General features: G+C 37.7%; 1 non-coding gene across 1 annotated transcript; it reads left to right on the plus strand.

The window, feature by feature from the left end:
* Positions 1 to 16271: 16271 nt before the first annotated feature.
* Positions 16272 to 16405, plus strand: LOC113609409 (small nucleolar RNA SNORA43). The gene has a single exon (XR_003428618.1). It is a non-coding gene; the product is annotated as a small nucleolar RNA SNORA43 (small nucleolar RNA).
* Positions 16406 to 17758: the final 1353 nt, after the last annotated feature.

The following is a 17758-nucleotide window of genomic DNA, read 5'->3' on the forward strand; positions in this document are numbered from 1 at the left end:
ATAGGGCTTCCCTGGTGGGGCAGTGGTTAAGAGTCCGCCTGGCAATGCAGGGGATATGGATTCAAGCCCTGGTCCAGGAAGATCCCACATGCCACAGAGCAACTAAGTCCGTGTGCCACAGCTGGTGAGCCTGTGCTGTAGAGCCCACAAGCCACAACTACGGAGCCTGAGAGCCACAACTACTGAAGCCCGCGCACCTAGTGCCTGTGCTCCACAATGGGAGAAGCCACCACAGTGAGAAGCCCGCACACTGCAATGAGGAGTAGCCCCCGCTTGCCACAACTAGAGAAAGCGCATGTGCAGCAACCAAGACCCAACACAGCCAAAAATAAATTTTTTAAAAAAAGATCAAGGATGATATTAAAATAAAATAAAATAAAGTGTGGGAATAATGAATCCTCTGAGGAAAAAGCCCAAGGAAAGCTTTTGCTTTTATGATACAATGGGGTTGCTAAAGATTTCAGAAGGCAAAAAAAGAGTTGGTGAGAATGACCATGAGACTTCAGGGAAAAGTCAGGGCCATGGAATAAGTGATGTTTACCTCTGTGAATCAATAGAGATAGAAGCAAATGAAAAGAAAGCTGAATACAACATTTTCTGAATAAAGGTAATTTTCTAGCCAGAATTGAAAAAAATTCTCACTGTGATACAACAATTTGATTTTGTTTAGATAGCTAAATTAAATTTAAAGCTTAATAATTAAATTTATTGAAGAAAAGGAAACATCTGTGGTTTAAAATTAAAAAATTAGTTTTGCTACAGATAAAAAGACTAACTATAAAGGGGAAAATAACAAATTAGAATTTATTAAAATTAAAAACTGACAATCGACTTTTAGAGACTTCCGGGAAGATGGCAGAAGAGTAAGACACGGAGATCACCTTCCTCTCCACAGATACACCAGAAATACATCTACGCGTGGAACAACTCCTACAGAACACCTACTGAACGCTGGCAGAAGACCTCAGACCTCCCAAAAGACAAGGAACCCCCCACGTACCTGGTTAGGGCAAAAGAAAAAACTAAACAGAGACAAAAGGATAAGGACGGGTCCTGCACCAGCGGGAGAGAGCTGTGAAGGAGGAAAAGTGTCCACACACTAGGAAGCCCCTTCGCGGGTGGAGACTTCGGGAGGCGGAGTGGGGGAGCTTGGGAGCCGCGGAGGAGAGCACAGCAACAGGGGTGCGGAGGGCAAAGCGGACAGATTCCAGCGCTGAGGATCGGGCCGACCGGCACTCACCAGCCGAGAGGCTTGTCTGCTCGCCCGCCGGGGCGGGCGGGACTGGGAGCTGAGGCTCCGGCTTTTGTCGGAGTGCCGGGAGAGGACTGAGGTTGGCGGCATGAACACAGCCTGCAGGGTGCACGTTGGTGCGCCGCGGCTGGCCGGGAGAGAGTCCGGGGAGGGGTCTGGACCTGCCGAAGAGGCAAGAGACTTTTACGTCCCTCTTTGTTTCCTGGTGCACGAGGAGAGGGGATTAAGAACGCTGCTTGAGAGAGCTCCAGGGACGGGCGCGAGCCGCGGCTAAGAGTGCGGAGCCCAGAGACGGACATGGGACGCTAAGGCCACTGCTGCCGCCACCAGGAGGCCTGTGTGCAAACACAGGTCACTAGCCACACGCCCTTCTGGGGAGCCTGTGCAGCCCACCACTGCCAGGGTCCCGGGATCCAGGGACGGCTCCCCGGGAGAGCGCACGGAGCGCCTCAGGCTGCAGCGTCATGCCGGCCTCTGCCGCTGCAGGCACGCCCCGCACTCCGTGACCCTCCCTACCCCCCGGCCTGGGTGAGCCAGAGCCTCCGAATCAGCGGCTCCTTTAACCTCGTCCTGTCTGAGCAAAGAACAGACACCCTCCGGCGACCTACACGCACAGGTGGGGCCAAATCCAAAGCTGAGCCCCTGGGAACTGTCAGAACAAAGAAGAGAAAGGGAAATCTCTCCCAGCAGCCTCAGAAGCAGCGGATTAAAGCTCCACAATCAACTTGATATACCCTGCATCTGTGGAATACCTGAATAGACAACGAATCATCCCAAATTAAGGAGCCCTGTGGATGAAAGGCTCTTGGTGCTGCAGCCAGGACTCAGTGCTGTGCCTCTGAGGTGGGAGAGCCAACTTCAGGACACTGGTCCACAAGAGGCCTCCCAGCTGCACATAATATCAAACAGCAAAAATCTCCGAGAGATCTCCATCTCAATGCCAGCACCCAGCTTCACTCAACGACCAGCAAGCTACAGTGCTGGACATCCTATGCCAAACAACTAGCAAGACAGGAACACAACCCCACCCATTAGCAGAGAGGCTGCCCAAAATCATAGTAAGTCTACAGACACCCCAAAACACACCACCAGACGTGGACCTGCCCACCAGAAAGACAAGATCCAGGCTCATACACCAGAACACCAGGCACTAGTACCCTCCACCAGGAAGCCTACACAACCCACTGAACCAACCTTAGCCACTGGGGACAGACACAAAAAACAACAGGAACTACGAACCTTCAGCCTGCAAAAAAGGAGACCCCAAACACAGTAAGATAAGCAAAATGAAAAGACAGAAAAACACACAGCAGATGAAGGAGCAAGATAAAAACCCACCAGACCTAACAAATGAAGAGGAAATAGGCAGTCTACCTGAAAAAGAATTCAGAATAATGATAGTAAGGTTGATCCGAACTCTTGGAGATAGAATGGACAATAGAATGGACAAATTGCAAGAATCAGTTAACAAGGACCTAGAAGAACTAAAGATGAAGCAAGCAACGATGAACAACACAATAAATGAAATTAAAAGTACTCTAGATGGGATCAATAGCAGAATAACTGAGGCAGAAGAACGGATAAGTGACCTGGAAGATAAAATAGTGGAAATAACTACTGCAGAGCAGAATAAAGAAAAAAGAATGAAAAGAACTGAGGACAGTCTCAGAGACCTCTGGGACAACATTAAACGCACCAACATTCGAATTATAGGGGTTCCAGAAGAAGAAGAGAAAAAGAAAGGGACTGAGAAAATATTTGAAGAGATTATAGTTGAAAACTTCCCTAATATGGGAAAAGAAATCATTAATCAAGTACAGGAAGCACAGAGAGTCCCATACAGGATAAATCCAAGGAGAAATACGCCAAGACACATATTAATCAAATTGTCAAAAATTAAATACAAAGAAAACATTAAAAGCAGCAAGGGAAAAACAACAAATAACACACAAGGGAATCCCCATAAGGTTAACAGCTGATCTTTCAGCAGAAACTCTGCAAGACAGAAGGGAGTGGCAGGACATATTGAAAGTGTTGAAGGAGAAAAACCTGCAACCAAGATTACTCTACCCAGCAAGGATCTCATTCAGATTTGATGGAGAAATTAAAACCTTTACAGACAAGCAAAAGCTGAGAGAGTTCAGCACCACCAAACCAGCTCTACAACAACTGCTAAAGGAACTTCTCTAGGCAAGAAACACAAAAGAAGGAAAGGACCTACAATAACGAACCCAAAACAATTAAGAAAATGGGAATAGGAACACACATATCGATAATTACCTTAAATGTAAATGGACTAAATGCTCCCACCAAAAGACACAGATTGGCTGAATAGATACAAAAACAAGACCCATATATTTGCTGTCTACAAGAGACCCACTTCAGACCTAGAGACACATACAGACTGAAAGTAAGGGGATGGAAAAAGGTATTTCATGCAAATGGAAACCAAAAGAAAGCTGGAGTAGCAATTCTCATATCAGACAAAATAGACTTTAAAACAAAGACTATTAGAAGAGACAAAGAAGGACACTACATAATGATCAAGGGATCGATCCAAGAGGAAGATATAACAATTGTAAATATTTATGCACCCAACATAGGTGCACCTCAATACATAAGGCAAATACTGACAACCATAAAAGGGGAAATCGACAGTAACACATTCATAGTAGGGGACTTTAACACCCCACTTTCACCAATGGACAGATCATCCAAAATGAAAATAAATAAGGAAACACAAGCTTTAAATGATACATTAAACGAGATGGAGTTAATTGATATTTATAGGACATTCCATCCAAAAACAACAGAATACACATTTTTCTCAAGTGCTCATGGAACATTCTCCAGGATAGATCATATCTTGGGTCACAAATCAAGCCTTGGTAAATTTAAGAAAATTGAAATTGTATCAAGTATCTTTTCTGACCACAACGCCATGAGACTAGATATCAATTACAGGAAAAGATCTGTAAAAAATACAAACACATGGAGGCTAAACAATACACTACTTAATAATGAAGTGATCACTGAAGAAATCAAAGAGGAAATCAAAAAATACCTAGAAACAAATGACAATGGAGACACAACGACCCAAAACCTGTGGGATGCAGCAAAAGCAGTTCTAAGGGGGAAGTTTATAGCAATACAAGCCCACCTTAAGAAGCAGGAAACATCTCGAATAAACAACCTAACCTTGCACCTCAAGCAATTAGAGAAAGAAGAACAAAAAAACCCCAAAGCTAGCAGAAGGAAAGAAATCATAAAAATCAGATCAGAAATAAATGAAAAAGAAATGAAGGAAACAATAGCAAAGATCAATAAAACTAAAAGCTGGTTCTTTGAGAAGATAAACAAAATAGATAAACCACTAGCCAGACTCATCAAGAAAAAAAGGGAGAAGACTCAAATCAATAGAATTAGAAATGAAAAAGGAGAGGTAACAACTGACACTGCAGAAATAAAAGAGATCATGAGAGATTACTACAAGCAACTCTATGCCAATAAAATGGACAATCTGGAAGAAATGGACAAATTCTTAGAAATGCACAACCTGCCAAGACTGAATCAGGAAGAAATAGAAAATATGAACAGACCAATCACAAGCACTGAAATTGAAACTGTGATTAAAAATCTTCCAACAAAGAAAAGCCCAGGACCAGATGGCTTCACAGGCGAATTCTATCAAACATTTAGAGAAGAGCTAACACCTATCCTTCTCAAACTCTTCCAAAATATAGCAGAGGGAGGAACACTCCCAAACTCCTTCTACGAGGCCACCATCACCTTGATACCAAAACCAGACAAGGATGTCACAAAGAAAGAAAACTACAAGCCAATATCACTGATGAACATAGATGCAAAAATCCTCAACAAAATACTAGCAAATAGAATCCAACAGCACATTAAAAGGATCATACACCATGATCAAGTGGGGTTTATTCCAGGAATGCAAGGATTCTTCAATATACGCAAATCTATCAATGTGATAAACCATATTAACAAACTGAAGGAGAAAAACCATATGATCATCTCAATAGATGCAGAGAAAGCTTTTGACAAAATTCAACACCCATTTATGATAAAAACCCTGCAGAAAGTAGGCATAGAGGGAACTTTCCTCAACATAATAAAGGCCATATATGACAAGCCCACAGCAAACATCATCCTCAATGGCGAAAAACTGAAAGCATTTCCACTAAGATCAGGAACAAGACAAGGTTGCCCACTCTCACCACTCTTATTCAACATAGTTTTGGAAGTTTTAGCCACAGCAATCAGAGAAGAAAAGGAAATAAAAGGAATCCAAATTGGAAAAGAAGAAGTAAAGCTGTCACTGTTTGCAGATGACATGATCCTATACATAGAGAACCCTAAAGATGCTACCAGAAAACTACTAGAGCTAATCAATGAATTTGGTAAAGTGGCAGGATACAAAGTTAATGCACAGAAATCTCTGGCATTCCTATATACTAATGATGAAAAATCTGAAAGTGAAATCAAGAAAACACTCCCATTTACCATTGCAACAAAAAGAATAAAATATCTAGGAATAAACCTACCTAAGGAGACAAAAGATCTGTATGCAGAAAATTATAAGACACTGATGAAAGAAATTAAAGATGATACAAATAGATGGAGAGATATACCATGTTCTTGGTTTGGAAGAATCAACATTGTGAAAATGACTCTACTACCGAAAGCAATCTATAGATTCAATGCAATCCCTATCAAACTACCACTGGCATTTTTCACAGAACTAGAACAAAAAATTTTGCAATTTGTATGGAAACACAAAAGACCCCGAATAGCCAAAGCAATCTTGAGAACGAAAGAAGGAACTGGAGGAATCAGGCTCCCAGACTTCAGACTATACTACAAAGCTACAGTTATCAAAACGGTATGGTACTGGCACAAAAACAGAAAGATAGATCAATGGAACAGGATAGAAAGCCCAGAGATAAACCCACGCACATATGGTCACCTTATCTTTGACAAAGGAGGCAGAAATGTACTGTGGAGAAAGGACAGCCTATTCAATAAGTGGTGCTGGGAAAACTAGACAGCTACATGTAAAAGTATGAAGTTAGATCACTCCCTAACACCATACACAAAAATAAGCTCAAAATGGATTAAAGACCTAAATGTAAGGTCAGAAACTATCAAACTCCTAGAGGAAAACATAGGCAGAACACTCTATGACATAAATCACAGCAAGATTCTTTCTGACCCACCTCCTAGAGTAATGGAAATAAAAACAAGAGTAAACAAATGGGACCTAATGAAACATAAAAGCTTTTGCGCAGCAAAGGAAACCATAAAGAAGACCAAAAGACAACCCTCAGAATGGGAGAAAATATTTGCAAATGAAGCAACTGACAAAGGATTGATCTCCAAAATTTATAAGCAGCTCATGCAGCTTAATAACAAAAAAACAAACAACCCAATCCAAAAATGGGCAGAAGACCTAAATAGACATTTCTCCAAAGAAGATATACAGAGTGCCAACAAACACATGAGAGAATGCTCAACATCACTAATCATGAGAGAAATGCAAATCAAAACTACAATGAGATATCATCTCACACCAGTCAGAATGGCTATCATCAAAAAATCTAGAAACAATAAATGCTGGAGAGGGTGTGGAGAAAAGGGAACCCTCTTACACTGTTGGTGGGAATGTAAATTGATACAGCCACTGTGGAGAACAGTATGGAGGTTCCTTAAAAAGCTACAAATAGAACTACCATATGACCCAGCAATCCCACTACTGGGCATATACCCTGAGAAAACCATAATTCAAAAAGAGTCATGTACCAAAATGTTCATTGCAGCTCTATTTACAATAGCCCAGAGATGGAAACAACCTAAGTGTCCATCATCGGATGAATGGATAAAGAAGATGTGGCACATATATACAATGGAATATTACTCAGCCATAAAAAGAGACGAAATTGAGCTATTTGTAATGAGGTGGATAGACCTAGTGTCTGTCATACAGAGTGAAGTAAGTCAGAAAGAGAGAGACAAATACCGTATGCTAACACATATATATGGAATTAAAAAAAAATGTCATGAAAAACCTAGGGGTGAAACAGGAATAAAGACACAGACTTACTAGAGAATGGACTTGAGGCTATGGGGAGGGGGAAGTGTAAACGGTGACAAAGCGATAAAGAGGCATGGACATATATACACTACCAAACGTAAGGTAGATAGCTAGTGGGAAGCAGCCGCATAGCACAGGGAGATCAGCTCGGTGCTTTGTGACCACCTGGAGGGGTGGGATAGGGAGGGTGGGAGGGAGGGAGACGCAAGCGGGAAGAGATATGGGAATATATGTATATATATAACTGATTCATTTTGTTGTGAAGCTGAAACTAACATACCATTGTAAAGCAATTATACTCCAATAAAGATGTTAAAAAAAAATCACTTTTAAAAAGTATCAATTTTACTGCTAATAAGACTACAGAACATGGTTTAAAGACTTAAATGGGTTTGTAGATTTTTGTCCTTAGAATATATACCATCAAGGAAAAAAATAAATCAATATTCTTTTATAAAAAAAAAAAACTGACAATCATCTGAAGACAGAAAAGGAGAGACAGAAAGAGAGAACACATACCAAACATATATAAAGAACTCCTAAATAAGAAGTCCTTCAATAAGAAGTTAATGCAATAGGAAAAATGTGGAAAACATACCAAAATTTATTTCAAAAATGAGAATACAAAATGTTAAGTAAACATATCAAAATATGCTTGACTCTTTTGTAATCAATGAAATGCAATGAAACCAATATCTGTAATTATCACTCATCAGCCAGAAAACTGAAGTGAAAACGACAAGAATTATCACATTTTGGCAAAAATGTGTATAAATCCATGAATCTCATTCCCTGTTGGTGAGTATGGAAATTCATACAAATGTTTGGAAAATATTTAAAAGTATCTAAAACAGATAAACACATGAAACTTATGACTTGAAAATTTTACTACTACGTATATAATGAACAATAATTTATACACATATCACCAAAGCACAAGTTCTAGAATTTAAATACCAGTGCTATTCTCAGTAGACATATACTGAAAATCACTCATATTGTAATACACATTGGAATAAATTAATAGTTAGATATTTACTCTATGGAATCATATACAGCAACAGCAATGCATTATTGCAACAACAGGCAACCATATAGGTATATTTACAAACAACATAAATAATAAAAAAAAGCCAAATACAAAAGAGTTAATGCTGTGTCACTTCATTTATATAAAATATAAAACACAGGAAAACTGATTTTTTTTGTTAGATACCAGAACAATAGTAAACCTTAAGGGTAGTGACTAGAATGGGAACCAGAGGGCCACTGCATGTCTAACAATTCTCTGTGTCTTTATCTTGGAGGCTATGTATACAGTGTATTTAGATTCTAGATTTTCTGAAATTTGTCATTTCCTTATAAACCTTTCATGTCTTTAGTTATTTTTATACATATCACTAATAAATAATATAGGCAAGGGAAGGTAATTATATTAGCATTTAAATATCCATGTTTTGTGGCAGTGGAAGTGAGAGGTATTAAGTACTTGACACTGTGATTACTTTTTAAAAGTAAGCTGAAATTTTGAGATTAATAAAAAGGATATACTTCATGTCTAATCCTCAAAGAGGAAGGTTAGAAAGGAGAATTGATTTTTAAAAATTAATACAGAATAGTTAAGATAGAAAATAATGAGAATAGACTAGGTTTAAAAAAGAGCACACAATAACATGGTAAATCTAAACCTAAATGTGTACAGTAGTAGAGTAAATGTAAATAGACTAATATCAAAGTGTATTTTTAATATTATGTGTAATTAAACTTTTTTCACAAGATACAGGTAAAATAAATAATTAAAGTGGAAAGGAAAATACATTCCTTGTAAATAAAACCAATAAAACAGTTAGCATATAATATACATCTTAGATAAGGTAGTTTTAAAGCTTAAACAATTTGCCATTATTGTAACTAGCATTATTATCCCAATTTCTTGAACAATATTTCAATACTTTTTTATTTGAAAAAATATTTCAAGTTTTTTCTTTGCATTTTTGTGGTCTAATACATAGTAAATACTTAGGTACTAACCAATATAAAAATGTTTTTTTTTACAGCCCACCAAAATTGAATCAAGAAGAAATAAATAACTTGAACAGACTGATCACTAGAGCTGAAATAGAATCTGTAATAATAATAAGAAAAAACCTCGCTATAAACAAAAGTCCAGGGACAGATGGCTTCACAGGTGAATTCTACCAAATATACAAAGAAGAACTTATATGATCCTTCTCAAACTCTTCCAAAAGTTTGAAGGGAAGGAACACCCCCAGTGGTATTTTATGAAGCCACCATCACGCTGATACCAAAATCCAGTGAAGACACTACCAAAAAAAGAAAAAAAAATGCAGGCCAATATCTTTGATAAATATAGATGCAGAAATTCTCAACAGAATATTAGAAAACCAAATCCAACAACACATAAAAGAGATTATACACCATGACCAAGTTAGATTCATCCCAGGGTCACAAGGATTGTTCAACATATGCAAATCAATCTACGTGATACACCACAACACATTGAAAAACAAAAGGATTGTTCAACATATGCAAATCAATCAATGTGATACACCACATCACAAAAGAAAAATAAAAACCAAATGATCACCTCAATAGATACAGAAAAAGCATTAGATAAGATTCAACATCCATTAATGATAAAAAAAAAACTCTTATAAAATTGTATATAGAGGGAACACATCTCAGCATAATAAAAGCTATTTATGACAAAATAGCCAATACAATACTCATCAGTAAAAAGCTAAAAAGCCTTCCCACTAAAATCTGGAACAAGACAAGGATGCCCACTCTCACCACTTCTATTCAACATAGTATTGGCTGTCCTAGCCGCAGCAATCTGACAAGAAAAAGAAATGAATGATATCCAAATTGGAAGGGAAGAGGAAAAATGTTCATTATATGCAGATGACATGATACTATATATAGAAAACCCTAAAGACTCCACACAGAACTACTAGAACTAATATATGAATTCAGCAAGGTAGCAGATACAAGATTAACAATCAGAAATGGGTTACATTTCTTTAAACTAACAATGAAATAACAGAAAGTGAATGTAAACAAACGGTCCCTTTCAAATCACATCAAAAGATAAAATACTTAGGAATAAACCTCACGAAAATGGTGAAAGACTTATACGCTGAGAAAAACATTAATAAAAAAATTGAAGATGATTCAAAGAAATGGAAAGGTGTTCCATGTCTTGGATTGCAAATGATGATACTGACAAGGGCTTAATTTCCAAAATATACAAACAGCTCATACAACTCAACAAAATAAAAAATAACTCAATCGAAAAATGGGCAGAAGACCTAAACAGACATTTCTCCAAAGAAGACATACAAATGGCCAAAAGGTACATAAAAAGATGCTCATTATCACTGATTATTTAGAGAAATGTAAATCAAAACTACAATGAGTTACCACTTCATACTAGTCATACTACTTTCATTAAAAACTCTACAAATGACAAATGCAGGAGGGAGTGTGGAGAAAAGGGAACTCTCTTACACTGTTGGTGGCAATATAAATTACTGCAGCCACTATGGAAAAGAGTACAGAGGTTTTTCAAAACCTAAAACTACAACCCAGCAATCTCACTCCTGGGCATATATCCAGACAGAACTATAATTCAAAAATACACACTCACTCCTATGTTCATATATGCAATATTTATAATAGCCAAGACATGGAAACAACCCAGAGCTTAACATACTAAGTGAATAATGTCAGAAAGAGAAAGACAAATACCATATAATATCACTTATATGTGGAATCTAAAACATGACACAAATGAACATATTTATGAAGCAGAAACAGCCTCACAGATATAGAAAACTGACTTGTGTTTGCTAAGGAGGGGTGAGAAAAGGATTGGGAGTTTGGGAATAGCAGATGCAAACTATTATATATAGGATAGATAAACAACAAGGTCCTACTGTATAGTAGAGAGAAATATAGTTAATATTCTGTGATAAATCATAATGGAAAAGAACATGAAAAATACATATATTTAGTTATATATATATGCTTTATATATATATATATATGTATTTCAATCATTTTGCTGTACAGCCAAAATTAATGCAACATTGTAAGTCAACTATAATGCAAAAAAATTTTAAATGCAAAAAAATGCATGTGTACGAAAGGTTCAATATATACCAATTTTGTTACATTACATTGTTTTTCAAAATAAAGAATTTTTGATATTTTGCATCAGCTTCATAATATAAATGCAGAAAACTTTTTTTCCTAAAGTTTGGAAATAGCCATTTTGCTCATTTGATAAAGTATATACCACTAACTTCATAAAAAACAGATACATGACTTCTTCCCTCCAAAGAAATATTTCTCCACCCTTGCAAGATTAATAGACTGTTCCACCATGAATAACTTTCTACAATAGAGATATGAGATTTGCATCCTGAAATCTCTCTTGCAAAAATGCCCAATTAGCATCCAAGCAATACAGAAAAGAAATGCTTTTTTACAGATCTCATACACCTTGCAATTGTACTCAAGATACCATGTTTTTTTCCCATACATCCACTCTTTCTTTTGTTTAAGATTCTTTTCCCATATAGGGCATTACAGAGTATTCAGTAGAGTTCCCTGTGCTATACAGTAGGTCCTTATTAATTATCTATTATATATATAGTAGTGTGTACATGTCAGTCCAAATCTCTCAATTCATCCCTCCTCCCACTTATCCCCTGGTAACCATGTTTGTTTCCTACATCTGTGACTCTACCTTGTTTTGTAAATAAGTTAATTTGTACCCTTTTCTTCAGATTCCACATATAAACAATATCATATGATATTTGTCTTCCTGTGTCTGACTTACTTCACTCAGTATGACAATCTCTAGGTCCATCCATGTTGCTGCACATGACATTGTCTTGTTTTTATATGGCTGAGTAATATTCCATTGTATATATGTACCACATCTTCTTCCATTCCTCTGTTGATTGACATTTAGTTTACTTCCATGTCCTGGCTATTGTAAATAGTGCTGCAATGAACACTGGGGTGCATGTATCTTTTCCAATTATGGTTTTCTCTGGGTATATGCCCAGGAGTGGGATTGCCGAGTCATATGGTAGTTCTATTTTAGTTTTGAAAGGAGCCTCCACAATGTTCTCCATAGTTGCTGTGCCAATATATAGTCCCACAAACAGTGTAGGAGTGTTCCCTTTTCTCCACTCCCTCTCCAGCATTTACTGTTTGTAGATATTTTGATGATGACCATTCTGACCGATGTGAGGTGATACCATATTGTAGTTTTGATTTCATTCCTCTAATAATTAGTGATGTTGAGCATATTTTCATGTGCTTTTTGGCCATCTGTATGTCTTCTTCAGAGGAATGTCTATTTAGACATTCTGCCAAGTTTTTGATTGGGTAATATTTTTTGATATTGAGCTGCATGATCTGTTTGTATATTTTGGAGATAAATCCTTTGTCAGTTGCTTAATTTGCAAATATTTCCTCCCATTCTGAAGGTTGTCTTTTCATCTTGTTTATGGTTTGCTTTTCTGTGCAAAAGCTTTTACATTTCATAAGGTCCCATCTGCTTACTTTTTTTTTTTTTTTTTTTTGTGGTACGCGGGCCTCTCACTGCTGTGGTTTCTCCCGTTGCAGAGCACAGGCTCCGGATGCACAGGCCCAGCAGCCATGGCCCACGGGCCCAGCCACTCCACGGCACGTGGGATCCTCCCGGACCGGGGCACGAACCCGCAGCCCCCACATTGGCAGCAGACCCCCAACCACTGCGCCACCAGGGAAGACCCCCATCTGCTTACTTTTGTTTTTACTTTCATTACTCTAGGAGGTGGATCAAAAAATATCTTGCTGCGATTTATATCAGAGTGTTCTGCCTATGTTTTCCTCTAAGAATTTTATAGTGTCTGGCCTTACATTTAGGTCTTTAATCCATTTTGAGTTTATTTTTGTGTATGGTGTTAGGAAGTGTTCTAGTTTCATTCTTCTACATGTAGCTGTCCAGTTTTCTCAGCACCTCTTATCAAAGCGACTATCTTTTCTCCATTGTATATTCTTGCCTCCATTGTCATAGATTAGGTGACCATATGTATGTGGGTTTATCTTTGGGCTTTCTATCCTGTTCCATTGATATATATTTCTGCTTTTGTGCTAGTAGGATACTCTTTTGATGACTGTAGCTTTGTAGTATATTCTGAAGTCAGGGAGCCTGATTCCTCTAGTTCCATTTTTATTTCTCAAGATTGCTTCAGCTATTCAGGGTCTTTTGTGTTTCCATATAAATTGTAAACATTTTTGTTCTAATTCTGTGAAAAATGTCATTGGTAGTTTGATAGAGATTGCATTGAATCTGTGTAGCTTGCTTTGTGTAGTATAGTCATTTTCACAATATTGATTCTTCCACCCCATGAATATGATATATCTCTCCATCTGTTTGTATCATCTTTGATTTCTTTCATCAGTATCTTATATAATTTTCTGAGTACATGTCTTTTGCCTCCTTAGGTAAGTTTATTCCTAGGTATTTTATTCTTTTTGTTGTGATGGTAAATGGGATTGTTTCTTTAACTTCTCTTTCTGGTCTTTCATTATTAGTGTATAGGAATGCAAGAGATTTCTGTGTATTAATTCTGTATCCTGCAACTTTACCAAGTTCATTGATGAGCTGTAGTAGTTTTCTGGTAGCACTTTTAGGATTTTCTATGTATAGTGCCATGTTATATGCAAACAGTGACAGTTTTACTTCTTTTCTGACTTGGATTTCTTTTTTTTCTTCGCTGATTGCCATGGCTAGGAGTTTCAAAACTATGTTGAATAATAGTGGCGAGAGTGGACATCCTTGTCTTGTTCCTGATCTTAAAGGAAATGCTTTCAGTTTTTCACCATTGAGAACAATTTTTGCTGTGGGTTTGTTATATATGACCTTTATTATGTTGAGGTAGGTTCCCTATATGCTCACTTTCTGCAGAGTTGTTTTTTTGTTGTTTTTTTGTTTTTTGGGTTTTTTTGCAGTATGCGGGCCTCTCACTGTTGTGGCCTCTCCCATTGCAGAGCACAGGCTCCGGACGCACAGGCCCAGCGGCCATGGCTCATGGGCCCAGCCGCTCCATGGCATGGGAGATCCTCCCAGACTGGGGCACGAACCCACGTCCCCTGCATCAGCAGGCAGACTCTCAACCACTGCGCCACCAGGGAAGCCCCATGAAGAGTTTCTATCATGAATAGGTGTTGAACTTTGTCAAAAGCTATTTCTGCATCTATTGAGATGATCATATGGTTTTTATTCTTCAGTTTGTTAATATGGTGTATCACATTGATTGATTTGCATATATTGAAAAAACCTTACATCCCTGGGATAAATCCCACTTGATCATGGTGTATGAGCCTTTTAATGAGGTGTTAGATTCTGTTTTCTAGTATTTTGTTGAGGATTTTTGCGTCTACGTTCATCAGAGGTATTGACCTGTAATTTTCTTTTTGTTGTGGTATCTTTGTCTGATTTTGGTATCAGGGTGATGGTGGCCTCTTAGGATCAGCTTGGGAGTGTTCCTCCCTCTGCAATTTTTTGTAATAGTTTGAGAAGGATAGGTGTTAACTCTTCTCTAAATGTTTGATAGTGCCTGTGAAGCCATATGGTCCTGGACTTTTGTTTGTTAGCAGATTTTTAATCACAGTTTTAATTTCATTACTTGTGATAGGTCTGTTTATATTTTCTATTTCTTCCCAGTTCAGTCTTGGAAGGGTGTACCTTTCTAAGAATTTGTCCATTTCTTCCAGGTTGTCCATTTTATTGGGATATAGCTGCTTGTAGTAGTCTGTTATGATCTTTTGTATTTCTGTGGTGTTGGCTGTAACTTCTTTTTCATTTCTAATTTGATTGATATGAGTTTTCTCTACATTTTCCTTGATGAGTCTGGCTAAAGGTTTATCAATTTTGTTTATCTTCTCAAAGAATGAGCTTTTAGTTTCATTGATCTTTGCTATTGTTTTCTTCATCTCTATTTCATTTACTTCTGATCTTATCTTTATGATTTCTTTCCTTCTACTAACTTTAGGTTTTGTTTGTTCTTTCTCTAGTTGCTTTAGATTTAAGGATATATTTATCTGAGATTTTTCTTGTTTCGTGAGGTAAGATTGTATTGCTATAAACTTCCCTCTTGGAACTGCTTTTGCTGCATCCCATGTGTTTTGGATTTTCATGTTTTTGTTGTCACTTGTCTCTAGGTATTTTTTAAAATCCGCTTTGATTTCTTCAGTGATCCATTGATTATTTAGTAACATATTGTTTAGCTTCCATGTGTGTGTCTTTTACAGTTTTTTGTCCTGTAATTGATTTCTAATCTCATAGCATTGTGGCCAGAAAAGGTGCTTGATATGATTTCAATTTTAAAAAATTTACCAAGGCTTGATTTATGACCCAAGATGTGATCTATCCTGGAGAATATTTCATGTACACTTGAGAAGAAAGTTTATTCTGTTGCTTTTTGATGGAATGTCCTATAAATATCAATTAAGTCTATCTGGTCTAATGTGTCATATAAGGCTTGTGTTCTCTTATTAATTTTCTGTCTGGATCATCTATCCACTAGTGTAAATGGGGTGTTAAAAATCCTCTACTATTATTGTAAAGCAATATGGAATTTTAAAATATTTCATTCAATATCAATAATAAATATATTCCATATATCTGCAAAGAAATCATTGTAAGACTAAATAGATACACATTATTTTAGCAGTGTGAATTTGGAACAAATACAGTTTATCCATTCACACATACCTGGGTATATAGCTATTGTCTTATTTCCCTTCAAATCTAAGGATCCTTCTTTTGCTCCATGAAGGTGATCAGTTCCAGTGGGTGAAATGAGGGGATAGTACCCTGCAGATGCCAGACCTTCTGGCCCTAGCAGTGCAGCTGCTCTGCTGCACCTGTGACATTGGGTCAGAGAGGAAGTGGCTATTTCTATGCTCAGTGCTCAGAACAGTGGGTACTAAGAATGGTTTGTAGCTGGACACAGCAAAAAAAGAAAAAAAGTGACCAGTTGTGACTTAGTAACAACAAGACTTCTTCAACAGAAAAAGCAACATACGTTTTGGTGGAGGTTTTTCTATTTCCAGTCTAGTATTATGATCAGGTGATAAGAGAAGGAAGAGTAAAATAGTCTAGAATATGATTTCCCAAAATGCTTGTTTTTTGTTTTTTTGTCATACACAGGTCTCTTACTGTTGTGGCCTCTCCCATTGTGGAGCACAGGCTCCGGATGCACAGGCTCCATGGCCATGGCTCATGGGCCCAGCTGCTCTGCGGCATGTGGGATCTTCCCGGACTGGGGCACGAACCCGTGTCCCCTGCATCGGCAGGCAGACTCTCAACCACTGCACCACCAGGGAATCCCAAATACTGATTTTTAAAAGAACCTTTATTATAGTAGGCAACAGCAAAAAATCAGATCCTGGGATCTATATTCAAGTAATGCTGAGTCAAAATTATGGGTGGAATCATGATTTTAAAATGGAGGCAACACTATTTTATACAAATGATCCTATAGAATTGACACTAATCTAAAGTGAAGGCTGCAGATTACCTCAAGTAAGAGGAACATTAGAATTATGATGAATTATCACCAAGCCCTTCTATCTATACCCACAGACTCCCAAATTTTCCCAAAAAGTTTGGATCTGAAACTCTATTGTAGGAAGCAGAAGATTCCAAGAGACATTCTACAAATGAAGGAACCTTGACTCTGTGGGTGGATAATGAATTCTGAAAGGAAGGTATCCTCACCCAAGGAGACCAGGTTCCTATAAATATCAAACATCACATCCCTGTGCAATTCCCATTCATCAATGCCCAGTCATTCCTACTCCTCTTTAGAGAAATCTATAGCCACATCCTGGATGTCAGTAGTCCCTGAAATAAAAAGTATTTACGGAAAAGGGAACCCTCTTACACTGTTGGTGGGAATGTAAATTATTACAGCCACTATGGAGAACAGTGTGGAGGTTCCTTAAAAAACTAAAAATAGAACTACCATATGATCCAGCAATCCTACTCCTGGGAACATACCCAGAGGAAAACATAATTCAAAAAATACATGCATCCCTATATTCATTGCAGCACTATTTACGATAGCCAGGACATGGAAGCAACCTAAATGTCCATCAACATAGGAATGGATAAAGAAGATGTGGTACATATATACAATGGAATATTACTCAGACATCAAAAGGAACACAATTGTGCCATGTGCAGAGACATGGATGGACCTAGAGACTGTCATACAGAGTGAAGTAAGTCAGAAAGAGAAAAACAAATATTGTATAGTATTGCTTATATGTAGAACCTGGAAAAATCATACAGATGAACTTAT

Source organism: Aethalodelphis obliquidens, unplaced genomic scaffold (genome assembly GCF_003676395.1).
Source record: "Aethalodelphis obliquidens isolate GAN/ISIS:26980383/991018 unplaced genomic scaffold, ASM367639v1 scaffold56, whole genome shotgun sequence".
Taxonomy (NCBI): domain Eukaryota; kingdom Metazoa; phylum Chordata; class Mammalia; order Artiodactyla; family Delphinidae; genus Aethalodelphis; species Aethalodelphis obliquidens.